General features: G+C 39.2%; 1 protein-coding gene and 1 long non-coding RNA gene across 4 annotated transcripts in view; one reads left to right on the top strand and one right to left on the bottom strand.

Annotated features, from left to right (window-relative positions):
- The window catches only part of brsk2a (BR serine/threonine kinase 2a), a 297291-nt gene that overhangs the window by 161927 nt on the left and 115286 nt on the right, over positions 1-20078 (bottom strand). The window lies entirely within an intron of this gene.
- Positions 1056-6235, top strand: LOC148363268 (uncharacterized). The gene is made up of 3 exons (XR_015850833.1): positions 1056-1215; positions 5611-5772; positions 6061-6235. It is a non-coding gene; the product is annotated as an uncharacterized LOC148363268 (long non-coding RNA).

Genomic DNA, 20078 nt, shown 5'->3' with positions numbered 1-20078 from the left:
CGGCATTCCTTAACATTTGAAACACATGAAATGAGATGGCTCTATGGTCAAATCACACAAAATTATTAGAAAATTAAAAACAAAAGCTTTTTGGGAAAAAAAAATAGTTTCTATGGGTTATGCTGCAATATTGAAATATGTCACTGCATACAAAGCCATGATAGCTTGAGTTCTTCATTATACCCTCTTAAACATTTTAGTCATTTATGGTCTTAATTAAGTATTTAACACGTGTCATTTAGTATATACAGGTCTAATTTCCATTTATCTGTTTGATTGTCAAAGACAGAGAAGTTTGTCCTTAATTAGGGAATCAATGAAAAAAAAAAACCTGGGGTCAAGAAAGTCTATGCTAAAACATACATCGTAGTCATTTTCTGTGAAAACTCACAATAACCCCCCCACTCTCTAAACATATTCTCCTCAGATCTAGAAGATTGACGTAAGTCACCCTTTTTGATTTTTTTAAAGGAAGATGGAAAAGTAACTTACAAGCAAAAATAGTGGAAGTCAAATAAAAAGTAGAGAATAAGAAAAGATGCTGTCTGTGCAGCCCTTTGAGTGTTTTGTGATTAAGGGCTTCACAAATAAATATGACTTGACTTCTCAGTTTGAACAAGAGCCATTCGGCAGCAAATAAACAATGTGAGGTTTGAACAATTTTTCTCGATAATTTTAAATATGTGGTGTCGTGTAATACACTCCCCTTCCTGCGGTGTCGCTGTATACTAATGCGCAGCCTTGTACTTGTGCTTGAGAACTACCGAAGAAGAAGTCAAGTAAACACTCTATGAATGTACCGTCCGTGCCTGTCTCTGAATCCTACTACAACCCTACTACATACACAACATATTTGATATGCTTATCACATGCTGTACATCACCAGCCTAGGATGTGTCCTGGCTAGAGGATATAAATGAGACTGCCACAAAGCTATGATGCATGGTGCATATCTATGATGTGGTGTGGTGGATGTCTGTAAAGTCCTTTTGAGCTTGGACATTACTGACACCCTCAACCAATGATTCTTTTGTTAGGGCCTGGCAAGAGCCAAACTTGCCGTATTGTTATCAAAGAACCAAAATAAGCTCAAGAAAATGCCCCTGGCCTCCCACAAATGGCTTACTAATTTAGAAGTCAAAACGCATGCATTTCCAAGAAATCAGCATGGCAGCGTAAAGAATTGAACGTCGTCCCAATCTCCGATGACAAAAGGTTCGTCTTGAGGGAAGAGGAACATATTTGAGTTCATTTCAAGGGCTTTGCTACAAGCTTGATGCATCAAAATAGTGTTGCTATAGCAGTACTGAGCCAAGTCGATACTAAGAAATCAGTTTATTGTAGCATAAATCGACCAGCTTTGTCACACTCTTGGCAACATGCAGTCTATCCTGAGCAAAAGCAGTCTTTGTGGCTGGCTATTTAAAAAGCTACCTAAATTTATTGTCATACAAATGATATTGCGTTAAAACGATCAGATGTTTACGCTTGCTTACAATTATGTTAATGACAGTTGGAAAACAAGTTTGCCGATTTTAATTGGGATTTATTGACTATTTTTGTGTATTTTTGGAGTAAAAATAATTTTGAACAATAAACAATGTAGAGCTTCAGGAGGTGTTTTAATCATTTGAAGTCCTTTTTCTTTAATCTTGGTAGAAAATAACTTTACGCCCTCTTTGCCTAATGGTTTACCCTAAGTGATACTGATTCAAAAATCCCCCATTATCTAAGAAAAATCTTTTTCAATTAGAAATTTACTTTTCAAGTCAGGTTCTACAGCAATGAGAAATAGTTAAGTCCTAACTTGGTCATCATTTAAGAATGACTTTAAGTGGTTGAACGGGTAATTTGCAAGGCAAAGGTTAAAGCAGTGGTTGAAGATGCTCTTTAGTGGCACTTAACTCTATAAAATGACGGGCCATTGCAATAACTCAAGTAACACTTGAGTGTGAGCGCTCATTTATGACTCTGCCCTCCAAAATGCAGAATACTTGTTACATGCATACTGATGCAGTTTCAAAATGAAACCTTGTGGAGGAAAACTCAACCCAAAGGCTGACATCTGATGACCCAAACTCACAAAAGCTTGAAACTGATGATGCATACAACCGCCTAACTCATGTTAGGTGCAGCAATTAGATGCCAATAATGAGGATGTATTTAAACAGAATCTGCCAAACATGTCTGAGGAGTTGCAACTTCTTTAATTCGAACCGTGTCAACAAGATTGCATAAACAATTAGCAGTAAAGGCCAAAAGTCAAAAGGGGCACTAATTTGAATGTGCAAAAGAGCTGAGGGCAGGGAATAAGAGAGAGAAATACCTGCACCTGTCCAAAGTCCAGGCTTTTACGTTAGCTTATTTTTTTGCAACTCTGCATGATATTGTGCTTTTGTTTTTGGCATCATCTCTATTTATTAAGAAATCCGCCAGAGGAAAACTTTGCTTTAAAACAGAGTATTTGATGCTCCCAGACCCCTTGAGACTTTTTTTTGCCTCCTTTTTTTCCTTCTTTTTTGCTTTTAGCCCCATTCCGTCTTTTCCCCCCTTAATGTTTTGCCTTTTCGCAAGTGCGACAGTACTGTCCGGATTGTTAGTTTACTGCCGGAACAGAGGGGGGAAAAAAGCACTACCCAACCTAGCTTGACAGCTACAAAAACAGCTAGACACGGTTTGATCAAAAAAATCGACTTGTGGTATTGGACAGACACATTTTTACGGGAGCGAGACTGAGGTGAGAAGAGTAAATGGAGTAAAGGGAGGAAAGAGAGTAGATGGAAAAGCACCTAGACTCACTAAATTAACAACGTGCTAGTAGTGTATTTAATCTTACATGCAAACAACACATGGCTAAACTTTGCTCCACACAAGGAAATTCAGTTATCGGTGAACAAGAACAACATTGGAATCGTAAAAGGAGAGTGAAGAAAAGGAACATAAACCTTTTAAGGGATGCTGATGAGAGTCATAAACAAGAGCAGCGCCCGTGATTGCACGTTCCTCTATAACAATGCCCCTGTTCATTTGTTGCCATGCAGTTGTCTTGAGTGTAACATATGGAGCCTGCATGCTGTCATTCTTTTTAACAACTCAAAAAACTGTCTTATTTTTAGCCTATTTTATTTGTTCCATATTCCATTGCAATGAGATGCATTAGCTACGGTAAAACGTAGCATGGTACGAATTAAAGGGGTTTCCTGGCTGTAGTGACACAGTGATATTTTTCTACAATTGCATAGGTAGACAGTATATTTGTGCAGATTATTATGAAGACAAATACTGTATTTTCCAATGCAATTATTAGTATGATGAAACAGTGGATATTTTGACATGCAGGCAATAGTACGATTGAAATCAGTATTGAATTTGGTATTTCGGTTATGTAAGGCCATTAATCTGATTAAGTTCTTAGTCCGACTATTAGTCCAATTAAAATGGTTGGGTTAGTCAGTTCATTATGTTCATGCATACACGTTTCAATAATGGCCGTGCACTTTGCCTGGAGAAGAATGATCAACCCAAACTCTGACACGATCGGTAAAAAGCCTTATGTGTACTGGTATATTTGTCTGGGACATTTTGATTTTATTTTCTAATTGTACAAAAAAATGCCACAGTTATATCCATCCATATATAGAGTTAATCTATGCTTCTTGGCAGTGACATACAAGCACAGATTGTAAGCACACAAGACACAGCAATGAAGCACACTTTTGGATTGAGAATTAAAAAAGCGCACTACTTAATTTAATTTGGTGGTGACGTTAGTTAAGTTTCCTTTATTTATCGTCAAAATTTCAATGCAGAAACGACATCTGTTTGCTTGATGATGTTGCTCCCGCTTCGCGATTGTAGTTGGTGCACTTGCAAATGTCACATATACACGGATGTTTATTTATCACTTATTCATGTAAACCATTCATTCTGATTGCTCAAAAATCTGCATTATGGACTCAGTCAGACCACAATCTATATAGCACAAACTGCCGTTTAACTTTAGTCAAAATATAGGGAAACCCCCCCCCCCCCCCCCAAAATCCTTAAAATGAGCAAGGAAACTTTTAGTTTGTTGTTATGTTCTGCAGTGTACATGTCAAGTTAAAACCAATGGAAAACATAGGCACGAATAACAAGTTAAACTCCAATACGTCTGAGAGAAAAACACGGGACAAGCACTTCAAGCCGTTAAATAGAACTGCTGGTGAAAGTTGGGATTCCGTCAGAGTGAAACGGGGCCAGCTTTGATTTTGTGTGCCCTAAAAATCAGCTTTGCTTCACACAGTGAATATTTAGAGAAACGCTGCCAGAATGTGGGTTGCTGCCTCGTAGCAAGAAGAACAAAGTTTGGGGCTGGAGGGTTCCTTCACCAGTTAATTGCAGTATTAAAGGATTTTGCAACACAACTTGCATTAATTATCTAAACTTCTAAAAAGCAAAAAAGCCTCATCAGACTAAAACACTGCAAGAAAGGATTAAAGGTAAAAAAAAAAAGGGTGAAAAAATGCGTATTGATGTGAAACTACACAATACTGTGGCTAGTGTACACACGCAGGCTTTGATGGTTGGTGGTTGTGTGTTCATGTTGATGCATAATCCAGATGAGTCTTGTATCTCCGGAGATTAATCCAAAACTAGCTTTAGACGTCACTCTCTAATCAGAACTATACAAAAAGGGGCACTGTGGTCTTGCGTCACTATGAGGGCAAAGTTATCTATTGACCGTTTTCGTGTGACATCGCGCATATGAAAGGTAGACAGCTGGCAATACTGATTGGGTCCAACAGACTCTGTTTGATGTTATCACGGGTCTCCACTAATTTGGTCGGATGATCTAATGAAATAGGAATGTGTGTTTTGGTAACTTGACAGTTTATTTCTAAGTACTTATTTAAATGGATTCATTATAAAGACTACAATCGCGACACTTGTTCTATCAAAAGCGCAGTGCTGAGAAGCATACCAAACCAAGTGCACTTTCAATTGGAGGGGAGTCAGATTCTGTAGGGCAGTCAGAACTAGGCACAACACTGGTGTCTGCTTCTGATCGTGTGTCGCTGCATGTTGACGAGATTTCCTCGACATTTTAGCCTAGGGTTGTCACAAAGTGGCATGGAGAGAAAAAAAAAAAGACAGTAAGTGCGAAAGTAAAAAGAGTTAAAGAATATGAAAAATATTCACAGCACTAACTCTTGTTGCAGTCCAATCAGAAGGCGTTAAACAGCCAAACTAGAGGTTTGATCGCCATATTTCCAATATCAGTCATAGTAATATTAGGGTAAACAGACAGGTTTCCAACCGAACCAGTATAGCTGGGACGACTTCGGTTGCCTGGATGTTGTCACATGATTAGGAACAGTCAATTGATCTATGATAATAAAAAGAATGTTGAACGTTGGAATTCACCTGACAAACTCGCTTTTTGCGAACTAAAACTGTAATATAATGACAATTTCAACTAAATTAATTGAAATCGACTTACAGACCCATTTCTAACTAGATAAACGCCAGGCATTTCATCATCTTCCGAGCTACTCGAAATGTCAACAATGTTGAATTTCTCGTTACATCTGATTATCCCCCCTGCCTCTTTCCTCTCTTCTCATGGAGGGAAGGTAAGCAGCTGTCGCTTGTCCACCTCGTACAATCGGACACGCGCTGGCTACTGCATGGTGGCTGATCGGAATAACAAGATCGTGACCGATTATGAGCGAGAATCAGGTGCATCCTTGCGAAGATCAAAGAGTGGCAACGGTCGTGGGAATCTTGCAGGTACTTAACACAATGTTTAGCACATGATGCCAAGGCAATTTATATGCAAATGAACAACTACTCAAGTCAACAGTGTAAATGTTCCCTCATGACATTGCTTAGTCTCCATGCATCCATGATTATCACTGAGCATAATCTAATATCTGCCAAAACCAGAACAGTGACCCACTTCCATATGATGCTGCATTGTTTGTGCCCTGAGTGCTTTTATATCTTGGGAAGTTTTCATTTGAAGAATTTGACGGTCACAGCCATGGGCTGGTTCCAATTCAGACTTGTGTGTTGCAGGTTGAGTTCAACTGGATGCATTGGAACAACAGCATGTGCATGAGGAGAACAGGAAGAAAGGGCAGTAGAGGTCCCAAAGGAAGATACAGAAGAGCTTCCTGTTGCGATAATATATATGTATATGCTTTTGAAATTGTATATGCTTTGTTCTGATGTTTTGAAGCAACATATGAATAATAGCAATTTTTGGAAGGCTTATTAATTTTTGCAAAATTTACCCTAATATAGTATGAAAGACAGTCAAACCAACATGTCAGTACTAATCCATCGGATTTCTCTGACAGGAAATTAAACACACAGATTAAAGCAACAAAAAATCCTGACCCTGATTTATTTATTTTTTCTACCAGGGGTGGAGCAGTGGATTTTACATCTACTCTGGCAGTCGTACCTCTTATCTTATTCAGAGAACAAGCCAAAGAGATTTTCTCTTAAGTTTCTAAAGAGTAATTTGACAGGACTGTATTGATTTTACTGTATTTCTCTTTCCATTTGTGTGCTGCATAACTATGGAGTTACGATCCAGCCATATGCAGAAATATATGTGTGAATAAATAAATAAATACCTACAATAAATTAAAAAATAAATAAATGAGGTCATACCTAAATATATGTCACATTTAAATGTATGTATTTATTTGTGCATTTTGTCATTTACTTTATCCTTTATTTATGTTACTGTTTATTGTTTTGTATTTTGCTGTGTATTTTGTCTATACAAAATGTTAATTAAATGAGTTGCTTGAGCTTTGCCCTCACATGGTAAACAGTGATAAACCCTGCGGGGATGAATAAAGTATCTATCTATCTATCTATCTATCTAAACGAACAGGCTATAAATGAAAAGCTCAGCCAAGGTGACGCCACGACTCATTTAATTAATATTTTTTTGTGACAAAATACATGATGAAATACACAAAAAAATACATGAGTTTATAAAATTAGTATTGAATTAATAAAATGACGAAATATATAAAAATATGTACCAAATAAATGACAAAATATATAAAAATAATGAATAAATTGAATTTCTAGCATATATCCAGGGTATTCATGATTTTCTTTTCCTGTTGATGTATCTATATGGCATATATTTGTGAGTATTTGCTGACATATATATATATATATATATATATATATATATATATATATATATATATATATATATATGTATATATGTATATATGTATATGTGTATATATATATATATATATATATATATATATATATATATATACATACACACGTATTTTTACATATGGCAGGAGTGGTCGTCAATACACAGCTAAATATTGCATCACGGTGTATGCTTTAAACTAAGGACTCCATCAAATAGACAAGCTGCAGACATTACACCTTCATACCATCTACTTTTTGGGCACAAAAATGAATACAATATCCAACAATTCAAAAGCTGTTGAGCTGAATAGAATTAAGATTTGTAATGATAACCATCCATACATTCATTATCCAAATGGTCACGAGGCGCTAGAGTCAATTTAAGCTGACTTTGGGCATCGGCCAACCTGACAACTACAAACAGGCAACACAGACATAGACAAGTATTCACAATGGCATTGCATTCATTCATACGACTCGCCAATCGACTGAACTGTGAGGCGCTAACCAGTCAAACTATAAACTTCTCACCGTGCCGCCGTGATAAACTTTACGGAGCGAAAAGGAAGAGGGGGAATTTAGCAGTGGCCAATATACTATAACCATATATTTGAGTGTCTTCCATCAAAAATGTTGTAATTGTAACGCACAACAACAACCAGCGAATTGTTCATCCGCCCATTTCTATTTTATTGGCCAGTTATCAAAGTGTGAAGGTCACACTCACATTGTGCAGCTTTGCATCTGGACATGAACACAAATCGTAAATGTTGATTATTCCCTTCCATCACAGTTTAACTACGGGTATAGTTTTCCAATGTTTAATTGTGGAACCGACATTGTCCATCTCATATGCTCCTTTCAAGACTACATCTACTTCCTCTGTTGCCTGAAAATTTCATTCTATGTGATTTTTTAGCAAATTGTATGCTTCAATGCTGACTTGTTACTACCTTCCTAAAAATAGTTGCCTCTCTTTCTTAGGGCCCGGTCACACAGCCTTTCACGGGCGTTTCGAGGCTGAATCACAACCAGAAATTTCTGCCCGTGAAGCAGACGCTGTTGGACGCTTTGAGATCGTGATACAGACGAGATACAGCCGTGAAGTTCACACGCGGTTGGCCGCACGAAAAAGTTTTGCGCTGCTCAAAACTTTAGACCACGGGTAACCGCGGGAGGCACACCTGGTACACACGAGGTAATGACGCGGTACAGACGCGGAACGACGTGCTACGGCCACGGCCAGGGCGTGGTTACACGCGGGTAGGACGCGAAATTTTAGCGGTTAATTGCGGGTGGAGCACGGTCATAGCACGTTTGTTCTGCGCCTGTATCGTGGTGTTATCACGTGAATTAGCGTGTTTAATGCGTGTGACGGTCAAACGCCTTTCTCCGCGTATATACAGCGCGATTTGCCGAGCGCACGTCAGTTGTGCTCGAGACGTCAAAGGGTGAACATGGATCCCCGTCACCGTAGTGACCTCGTCTTAATCCATTTTTATTTCTTGACATTTCTTTTCATTTCATAACAAGATAATAAAATAAAAATGAAAAACTATTACAATAATAACATATTGGCTTCTTCTTCGGTGCCATAGCTTGAAATCTTTACTTCACGGGACTGTGTCTTGAGCGGTTATGATTTCTACAGCCCGGCTCGGCAGCTTTTATACCCGTGGTCCACACGCGGAAAGGACGTGGAACTGACGCGATGAGGAAGCGGAACAGCCGCCGGCGTCTGTTTCGCGGGCATACCACGGATGAACAGCGGGTTGGCCAATTTCGCGCATTTTCTACCGCGGGCAACCACGGGCAAAAAAAAAAAAAAAAAAACGCAAAATTTTACCCGCGATACAGACGCAAAAGGCTGTGTGACCGGGCCCTTAGATAATTAGAAAAACTGAGATCTGCATAACATGCATTGACTAGTTTTATTGATTACAGGAGAGGAAAACGAAACTAAAACCAAATTGCTTACTTTTGAAAAAAATCTCAAAGCATAATCCGTTCTGTATCTTTATTACACAGATCTCAAGTATAATTTAGATCCATTTTGTAGTATCACGGTGCTGGTTTTGGTCCCAGTCTCAAAGATGCGTCACTAAATTTAGTTTGCCATTTCCCCTAATTGTAAAATAGCAGCGTGCGCATGCATGTGTTTGTTTGACAGGGCCCATTAGGGCTGTGAGAGATGAGCTAATTGGCAGTAATGAGATCCTGTGACAGGGGTTGAAAGTCGTGGGGGATGGGGCCCAACATGTCAGGCACCTTACCAACGATTGCAATGTGAAAGGTGTTTATTAACACAACCATTCATTGTCAGTCAAGTCACATTTATTTGCATAGCCCTTAATCACAAAACATCTCGAATGGCTGCACGGACCAGTTACAACGTCCCACTTATCTGAAACTTGCAGGTTATTCAATGATTCCACATTCACATACCTGGTAAAAGTCCACATTTTCCAGTCTTTTTTGTCATTCTGTTGTACTGAAAGTATTGTAATTTTCGCACTTTAAGGCAAACTGGATTATAAGGCAGACTCTTAAAAAAAAGTATTTTGTGATATGAAATTAAACAAAAAGACGCACTGGACTATGATGCACACAGAATTAAGACTATGGTAAGAGCCAATTTTGCATATAAAAATAAATAATTAATTTAGCAAGAAATATGTTAATCACAAGAGGGAACTCGAAGACTACTCTATATGTGTCTTAGAGGCAACTCAGTTACCGAATGCAGTATTGTTTAAAAACAATTCAACCAAAAGTAATTTTTACTGAAGTTGCCATAAACAAAAATCTTCATTCAACTAATCACAATATGTTCCAGACGTACGGACAATTATTGTCCAAAGCTACAAAAAAGAGGATTTGCAATTGGCGTTTAAAAGTTGGTGTCCACGTTCTGCGTTTGTCTTTTGTTTTCTTTTAGCAACAAACAATCATTATGTTAACCATAAGAACCCACTCTTAGACCACTCTTTGATTCTCAGAGAAAGAACAGTTACAGTATGCAGCATCACTAAATAGTAACTATGTATTTTCTAATTTAGCCACTGTATATTCCAGCATATAAGTACACCAGATTTTAACGCGCACTTTCAAATTTCTCAGAGAAAGAACAGTTACAGTATGCAGCATCACTAAATAGTAACTATGTATTTTCTAATTTAGCCACTGTATTTTCCAGTATATAAGATACACCGGACTTTAACGCGCACTTTCAAATTTCTGGCCAATTTAGGGTTTTTAGGTCTGCTTTATAGTCCTGAAAAAAATGGTAAATATGGTAATATAAGTTGCCTTCTAAGAATTTCTCTAGCTGCATACATGTTCTGAAAAGGTTAACATTCAATTATTAAGCTTTGTACATTACCCGGGCGCCACAAATGTGAGTCTGTTATCTCTATTGATTGACTAGTGATCAACCCCAATCCCTAGTCAGCTGGGATCGGCTCCATGAGACCCGTGACAATTTAACAACAAAAGTATGGGTATGTTTTGCTGTGATGCCATGTGAAAGTGCACAGAACTTTAGGAATAGGAATCTAATAAGACATAACTTTCTGATAATATGTGGAAATACCAATCCCTTCAATTCATTCACAAAATATTGAAAAAGTCCACCCATCTGTTTATGAGTCAAACGCTCCACTCATTCATCCTTTACCACGTTGAATGTCAACACACAATAAGTAATATAACATCTGTTAGAGATGGAATCCTCTAATTACTCATGCAAAATACACAGCAAAAAGCCAATTCCTGTATCTGAGGCATTTAACACTTAATAATAAAAATTGCTAAAATTGCTTTCTGTTTAATCATGTATATTAGGGCATTTTAAAAGAAACATACAGGGGACCGTTAAAATGAACTCAATGGATATAAACGATAAAGGGTTGAAGGGTTGATCCCAGGTCTGCGTCTTCACTACCTTGTATCTTTGTACCAGACACTGAACCTCTGTTTGCTCTCGCTGGTCAACCAAGTGGTCAACTTTTAATTCAACTGTGGGCTCAGTATCAATGTTTGCAGTCACTGCAGCATTTTCAGAAAAAAAGCTTTCAAAATTCTACAAAATATCTCTCAAAATATCTCCTCTGATCCACTCAGATGCTGAATAACTGATGTTTTTCCTAGCTTGACATTTCTCATTACTTACGTGGAATCTGTAATGACTTTCCCAAATCGTAACACCAACGCGCATGAAGGCGTTTACATCACGAAATTATGACTTCTGCAAAGGAACCAGTTTCTTACTTATACGTAATATTTCCAGGTTTTATAAACAGTTTAGTCTAGTAACTCAGGTATAAAACATGAAAATAGGTTCATCATTGAGAGTTTAGAGCCAATGAGTTGGACAAAGTTTCTGTCCTTTCAAGAAGATTTAGTTGGTGTTGTTGAAACACAAGTAAACTCAGATTAAAGCCATCGATTTAGAATCTGTCGCAGCATCAACTTCTCCAATTATTTCTTTTAAAATCACCCACAAGCAAAGCGAGGGAGGGATAATGTTTTCGATTGGGCTCTAAGTATTTGTTTGTCTGTGTGTTGGTCTACCTTAGAAAAAGGGCTGGGTTTAGAAAGGACCACTATCTTTCACAGGTAGTTGGGTAGGTTAACGTATGTAAAATATGCCCCCCTAAAAAGCTGATTCGGCACTTTTAGTTTTGGTGATTCAGCATTTTTCTCAGCTAGACAATCCACTCTCTGAGGCCAGAACGACATTGAATATCAACACCATCTCTTACAGGTAGTCAAGTAGGTAACCCCAGATTTGAAAACGGCCCAGAAAAAAAAAAGCTGAATTGGCATTTTTGGTTTTGCTGACTTGGCAGCTTTCACAGAAGTCAAGTCGAGTCATGTTTATTTGTATAGTCCTTGCACAGACCAGAGACCGTCATGACAGTCATTTAAAAACAATTATTAGTCACAAAATCTATTTTTTGAGCACTGATAGAAGGAAATTCTTCTCTCTTAGGCCAGATGGGCTGGGATCACTATGCTGTCAGTCAAACAGCAGGGCGGGCACACAAGTAGAGTCATGTTTATTTGTATATCCTAAATCACAAGAAGTCTTAAAGGGCTGTACAGACTACAGACTACAATGTCGAAATTCAATTAAATCGGACTCTGAGGAAAGTCTGATGAGTGCAAAGAAATGATGATGAGCAGTCAGCGGTTGCTCCTTGGATTGTTATCAGAGAGAGATAGCAATATCGGGCCTGCAGGTTTGGCCTACGGCGGCTAGGTTACGTAAGAACTCTCACAAGCCATCCATTCTAAGCCTGTATCTTGCCAACACGAGGATCTATTATCCATGAAACGGATGACCTGGAGCTACAAGTCGCGGGAACCCGCTACATTCGGGACGGTTGTATTTTATCTTCACGGAGACCTGGCTCACTACAAGGTTACCGGATGCTAACGTGCAGCTAGTCAGGTGCTCTTTAAATCGCACTCTTGCAAGGAAAAGCCCCCCAATTTTGTTGTACTTTTGTATAATTACAATAAAAAACATTCATTCAACTGCAAGTCTGTGTTCTGTGAGTTTTTATTTGTAGATCTATGGTGGTTATTTTGTTACCGTCATACACTTTCAGTCGCTAAGGATGTCATCGAAGCTGCAGCGCTACTTCGTGGATTTTTGCATTTTACAGAGGATTGTGGTACCAATTGACCACGAAAACGGAGGGATAACTGTACTGCTATATTCTTTGTTGGATAATAATATAATTGGGAAAACAGTATGCATTTTGCATTCAGTAAATGGCATTTAAACATTTTAATCCTTACCGGAAATAGCTCTGATGTGAAAATAAAGAAAACAGCTCGTGGCCCCAGAGGAAGAAGCAGCATAGGAGAGAAAATCAATTGCTAACAGAGCGCTGTTGCTGATGTGCTAAAATTGCTACAAAACAGATGTGACTTAAGAAGACACACCTGATGTTTATCAAACTGTTCTTTCGTCCATCCTCGTTATTACCCATGCAGTTATGGAGCTTGCTTGAATGAATGACAGTATGGAAATCAATTGCACATTATTTCCCTACAGTGTTTTCCTTTTCACTTTGAGAGGCAAAAGTAATATACAGTGGAACCTCGGTTCTCGACCATAATCCGTTCCATTTCTTTGTACGAAAATCGATTTGTACGATCACCAAAGCCGTTTTTTCCCATTAAAAGTAATGTAAAATTGTTTTAATCCGTTCCAACACCCTGAATGTTTATCTTGAATATTAAACGTAAAGCTAACCCAGGCTAATCGTACATTCGCGTTAGCGTAATCTTCCGTACGAAAGATTAGGCTAACATGAACGTGTAAAAATAAAAAAATCAGGTCGTTTACACGTCATTTAGCACCCGGGTCTCTACAACAAGTGGTGAGCGGTTAAAGGATAAAGAAAAGAATTATGAATAGGATTTCTTACCGGTCAGCAGAAGCCATGCTGTATTCCTAAAAGAAGGGAAACTCGCACACCTTCTTCATATTTTGCTATTATTTCTTTCTTAAATGCAATAGTTGTACGCACTACTCCTCTTTTTTCACCTGTAGCAACTTTGCTTCTTCCGAGGCATAATTAGGGGTTAAAACACTCCCTTCACCGCTTTTGAAAAACGAAAACAGAAAAGGAGTGCGCGTTGCCGTGACAACTGTTCTTCACGAGGGGTGGGGGCAATCTACACTCGTACGCCGCTCAGCGTCGCCCCTAGCGTACCGGCGTTCAAACTCCGATTTTTTGAACGAAAAGCGAAGCAAAAGTTTCTCGAAATTTTTGGTTGAGAACCGATTTGTTCGAACTGAGAGGCGTTCGAAAACCTAGGTTCCACTGTATTGTATTAACCTTAACGTGTGCTAAAAGTTGTGAATGGAAAGGTCATATTTTAGACCCTCTTATGCGAGAAACCACACTGTGCAAAAGCAAATCTGGATCAAGTCCTGAAAATGCTTTTGATGCTGTTTGAGCGAAGGCCACCTAACAGTAGTTTTTCTGATGAGAATTACTTTATGAAACAAGATATTGACAAACAGGGCGGCTTGGCAGCTGAGTGTAATCCCATCCGCAGCACAGTTCTGGGGTCATGGGTTCAAATCCAGCTACCAGCCTTCCAGTGAGGAGTTTGAATGTTCTCCCTGTGCGTGCATGGGTTTCCTCCAGTCACCCCGGTTTCCTCCCATATTCCAAAAACATATGCATGTAAGGTTAATTGGCTGTTCCAAATTATCCCTTGCTTTGAATAAGCAAGTGAGTTGTCTGCCTCGGTGTGCCCTGCGACTGGCTGGCAACCAGTTCAGCGTGTCCCCTACCCACTGCCTAAAGATAGCCGGGATGGGTTCCAGCATCCCCCCGGCCATACTGAGAATAAGCAATTCAGATAAAGAATTGATGGATGGAAGTTTACAAACAACACCCTACCCTTAAAGGAGGAGTAAAACTAATTTTTTTTTTTTCTTTTTCTACTAACGACTGTGATAGGCTGGTACCGTGATAGGCCTGTCGGTAATACAGTAATCCAATGCTGTATCGCGGTCTACTTATTGCGGTTTTGTTACTTTGCAGATTTGCATTGTGTTCTGCATTCTAATTGGCTGAACATAGGAAGATGCTTTCTATCGCCAACATTGTTGGATTTCTCGACTCAATTTGCTATGGAGCCGCATGTTGGACCCCTGAGTGGCTCCCTGGCACTTTTTCCAAAATCTTTCACAATGGAAAATGTATGGTTTGAGTAGGCAAACTATCATGTAAAGTAATCCATTATGATGTGCAAGAAAATAGTAAGATTTTTTTCAATTGTAATCTGAAGGAGGGAGGAGTTCAATAGTTCAAAGATCATGACATTTCCAACCAAGAAAAGATTGTATTGGATCAGTACTGATCAATATTACCTTGAATTTACTTGGAGCAAAATGAAAGTTTCAAGTATTGCCCACCTCGACCAAGTATGTCTGATCTTCACCTATAAATAAACAATATGAGAAACTCTCAAACAACAAGGGGTGAAACCACAGTGGACCTAATTAATCTCATCTCGTTTTGTTTATTCTTTAGCTGACTAATGTTGCTTCACTAAAATCACACGGGTGAGTTCACAGCCTGCAGAAACATTAACTAGCAAGACAATTCCCCAAAAAGAAAGCCCAAAAAATATCTTCAGCAGTGCTGTGACAAGAAGGCAACACCCTGACTTCTTGTCATCTTTTATCTACTTCCCTTGTCCTCCTTCTGCCGTATCAAAATACAAACTGAAAATTAGATAAGCAGTGATTCTGCGCTTGTGCAAACATTTTGGAAACAACTACCATCAAATCCAGACTACAGAGTGCAGCTGATTAAAAGCCACATGCCTACATTTAAGAAGTAAACTCAATTTTGTCTTTGTACAAGCTGCACTGGATTCTAAGCCACAGGTTAAACAGCCATAAAACGTAGAATGGCTTTGCATCATTAGAGCATCACCCGCGTTGGGACGCAAAATTATTTTTGGGAGGCATTTTCCTTTTCGGCTGGATCATTGGCACATGACAATTGAAAAACCCAAAAAGTAAGGCCGAGTCTAGGAGACAAAAATCCTAAAACGGGAGTAAGAACAGTTAAAATATGTAAATGTTTTTATATGTGTGTTTTGTTTGGAAAATATCAACTTCAACATGCGAAGAATTCAAAGAGAAAGCAAAATAAAACTGGTGACTGAAAGTTGAAAAGCAGCTGTTCAGTCATTCTCTTACTCTTTTTAGAGAAAAAAATGGGTGTGAATCGAAAGAAAGTTCTTTAAACCTAAATAATGTATTTATATAAAAAAGTCGTAGAAAACACTCAGTTTTTTTTTCTTTTCAATATTTGATACAATAAGAAACAAAACATTATATATATATATATATGTATTATAGATTTTTTTAAATCTTTGTGACCACCTCGTGTTAGCGGGTCTACCTCCTCTCCGATTCCCGGCTGCGGGATTTGGAGAGGAGGTTAACTCCGGTAGCTACCGGTTGCTCCAGGTAGCTCCACGTGAGCGTCCGGGATGCTAGACGTGAGCCACGTTTCCGTAAAACACAGCAAACTGCGCTTCCTGTGCGCTTTGTTTTTCACCAGCACAGCCAGTTCATCAGTCTTATTTGGTACAGAGTTCACATTTACCATGATTACAGACGGTAGAGAATACTTATAATGCCGCTAGCCGCTTAGCCTTAGCTCCGGCACTGCATCCATGATAGGGCCCCCTCATCACGCCGGCGCGAGAATTCTTCGGGGCAAGGAGTTGATTCTGGCAGCGCCAATAGACTTTTGTTTGAAATGGTACTTCGTCTCCATCTTGCGGTGGAATGTTTTTACGATTTTATTTTTTACTTTTTTTTTAAGGGGAAACCCGTAGTTTTTGTGATACAACCGTAACACCGTTTTGGGTTCAAGAAAACGGTACTCATTACGGCAAAACCGTAGTACTCGGCAGGTATGCAAAACCAAAGAATAAGCTGCACAGTATTTAAAGCCACAGTGTTTAAAAAGTAGCATAAAAAGCGATACTTTGTAGTCCAGAAATTAACAGACTCAAAAGCACCGAGACTGGGAAGATTGCAGGAAATCAGACGATTAAAAATGCAAAAGCTGCAATTATTTTACATTCTTTCCCACAAAATGAATTGCATTTGTTAAAAAACTAATACTGAAACATTTCTGCTTCGCAAAAATGCATAAAACCATGCCAGATTGTGCATATTGCAGCGGATGATCCGTGGGGGCGGAGTCAGCAGGGGGTTGCAGAGGTTAAGCAGCACAGAGTGAATACTTCGTGGGCGCTCGGGGCTCAGAGAGCATCAACGTCTGGGTAAAAACTTTCCTATATTTGTATAATGTGTATCTGTATCCGCCCACAAACTCACGTAAAAATATTTTTATGGAGTAATCTTTCAGTTATTATTATTGTATTTTACATTTGCCTTTCATACCTACATTTAAAAATTATTTTAAATCCTGAATTTGTTAATACATATGTGAATGCCAAACCTTATCTTGGTTCCGTCCCCTTGACAAGCTAAACACTTTTCATATATATCGAATCATGTAATCAATATTACTATGGGCCACATAAAACACATCTCATCATCACACAAGAGAAATAATCCATCCATCCATTATCTGCTCCGCTTATCCTCAGTAGGATCGCGGGGGGTGCTGGAGCCCATCCCAGCTACCTTCGGGCAGTGGGCAGGGGACACCCTGAACTGGTTGTCAGCCAATCCCAGGGCAGGTGAAAAATCATGTACACTTTATAAAAAAAAAACAAAAAAAACAATGAAAGTTCTCATTTAAATTCGCAATCGGTGAATTTTCACATGATACAGTGGTACCTCTACTTCCGACTGTCTCTACGTACGAAAGTTTCAAGTTACAAAGCACCTGGACTGGAAAGAATTTCCTCTACTTACAAAGGCGTTTCAGGATACAATCCCTTAATCACTTTTCGAGTCTAGGCAAAGTTGGCAGCAATCCATTCTTTTTCAGTCTTCCTTCTCGAGGGCACAGTCCACAGGCTACATTACAGTACGCGCTTGCAGTAGCCACTCACAGTTTCCAGAACGTAAATGAATGGTCTGCTTGTATCCCAGTGGGCTCTTTGTTCCAAGGTTCAGAGACGACAAGGAAACACCCAGAAAATGTCTTGACTAGTCAGGCTATCCTTCAATATAATCACGCATTTTCGACAAATTGTCAAAAACCAACAAAATCAGATGTCATTGGATCGTTTCTTTAAAGAAAGGCGAGGCAAAAAGGTAAATGAATATTTTTATTATTTCTTTCATTGTTTTATTTTTTTCAATTATGTGCCTCTTGTTTTTTGTTTACTGTGCGGTAATCTAATTCTATCATGTATTTGTTTCATGTTCCCATGCTCTTTTATGATTTAATAAGAAATATACTGTACTTTTGCGAGACTTGGAACGGATTGGAGCATGTATATTCAAAATGTGTTTCTTTTTTTGAAGTTTTCAGATTACGATGCTACTCCCTGAACAAACTAATTTTGTAAGTAGACGTACCACTTTACTATAAATACTATTAATCCAATTAGTACGTTACGTACAATGCCGAATGTCTGCAGATGCAGAGTGGGGCACGGAATTCTCTTGCCTCATGGCCAAGGGTGATCGTAAATTTAGTTCTCACATCTGAAATATGTTTGATTTAGATTTCTTCTACAATGGAAGACAATAAAAAATCATCAATAAATACTGTTGAAAAACGTATTCTAATACAAAAGGGATGAACATGAATAATACATTATTGGACTGGTTAATTGTTAATTTGATAATAGATAATTAAGGGTACTGGCTAAAAAATATATTACAGTCAGCCCTTCAGCCCCTTTGCAGCAATTGCCTAATGCAGTCATTGGCAGGCACTGTGCAAGCAGCTTCAATCTATCCTACCCCCCACCACCGCCCAGTTCCTCTGCTCTGCTCTTCTGTTGTCATTATCGAAGCCACCAGATAGCAATGATGCAGGGAAAGCAGTGAGGCGACCGACCAACACCACCCCCCCAACCGCCCACACCCCACAAGCAGGCAGAGTGAGACATACAGCAGGGGATGATGTTGGAGAGAGGAAATGATCATACAGGGCAGAGAGCGCCCGACTGTTACCGCCGCTGGGATGGAGGAGGCATGCGTGAACAGGGGAAGTTGGGGCTGGCAAGAGAAGGTGGGGGAGTCATTACAGGACTGATGTGTAAAAACCTGTGAAGGGGAGCCTTCGGGCACACAAAGTTCACATTAGACATGAGACGCACAATCCGAGCATTTGCGACTCATGACCCTATTTGAAGAAAAGGCTTTGACAAAGTTAAGTTTGACAAAGTCTTGCGTCGTTCTGTGATGGCGTCTGCGGTGCTGACGATGCAGAGAGAGGTTAAGTCCACCAATAGCATGACGGGTAGGCTGGTTGTGGAGAAGCTTAAAAAAACAGCACAGTATATAATAACGTGATGCTCAGTTTAGGGACTAACGCGTTACAAAGGAACTACTTTTCTCAGTAACGAGTAGTTTAACGCACTACAGAGATCTGTCGCGACTTCGCGCTTAAATTATTGCTTGTTCACTCTTTCGCGAATTTTGAATTCATTTTGTCATTGATAAATATTGAACCGATTAGGGAGGGAGCTCTGTTTAGGTGGGTTTGGCAGTCTGTGTCTGTGGCTGTGGTAGGCTGATGTATGGTGTCAATCAAACAGTGGACTGGCACCCCATCTTAACATCCCAAAAAGTATAGGAAAAGTTCTTGCCTGGCTGCAGGTCCAGTCCAATGCTAGCGGCTAGACTAAAAACACTGCTAAGCCACCGCTGCGGATTCTCGAAATGAAATGAAATGATCTGCATTTATATAGCGCTTTTCAAGTCAATGACTTCCCAAAGCGCTTTACAATGTGCTTCACATTTCCCAATAGCGGCCTTGCAGCCATGTAGGGCGCTAACCTGCTTATTGGGGGTATTTGGTGTTTAGTGTCTTACCCAAGGACACTTCGACATGTAACACGGACGAGCCGGGATTCGAACTGGGATCCCTCGATCCAAAGACGAGCGCTCTACCTCCTGAGCTACTTCTTCCTTTCCAATGCCAGGTACATGAGCCATAAAACATATAACCAGATGCTACAAAGTAGAAAACGGCTTTGGGATGTTTTTTTTTTTTAATCATTTCGAAGATGTGGCTGAATTTGCCGATACCCGATGCTAACGCGCAGCTAGCCAGTCGCTCTCTAAATTGCTTTCTTACACTGAAAGGAGAAGCCCTCCAATTTCGTTTTACCGTTGTATAATGAAAATAAAACCAATTATTCAACTGCAATTATGTGTTGTGTGTTATTATTTGAAAGTATATAAATGT

The sequence above is a fragment of the Urocampus carinirostris genome, chromosome 7 (assembly GCF_059441175.1).
Source record: "Urocampus carinirostris isolate Australia breed hairy pipefish chromosome 7, RoL_Ucar_1.0, whole genome shotgun sequence".
NCBI classification, from domain to species: Eukaryota; Metazoa; Chordata; class Actinopteri; order Syngnathiformes; family Syngnathidae; genus Urocampus; species Urocampus carinirostris.
Note: the sequence above shows the minus strand (reverse complement) of the source record. Positions and strands in the feature narration are given on the sequence as shown.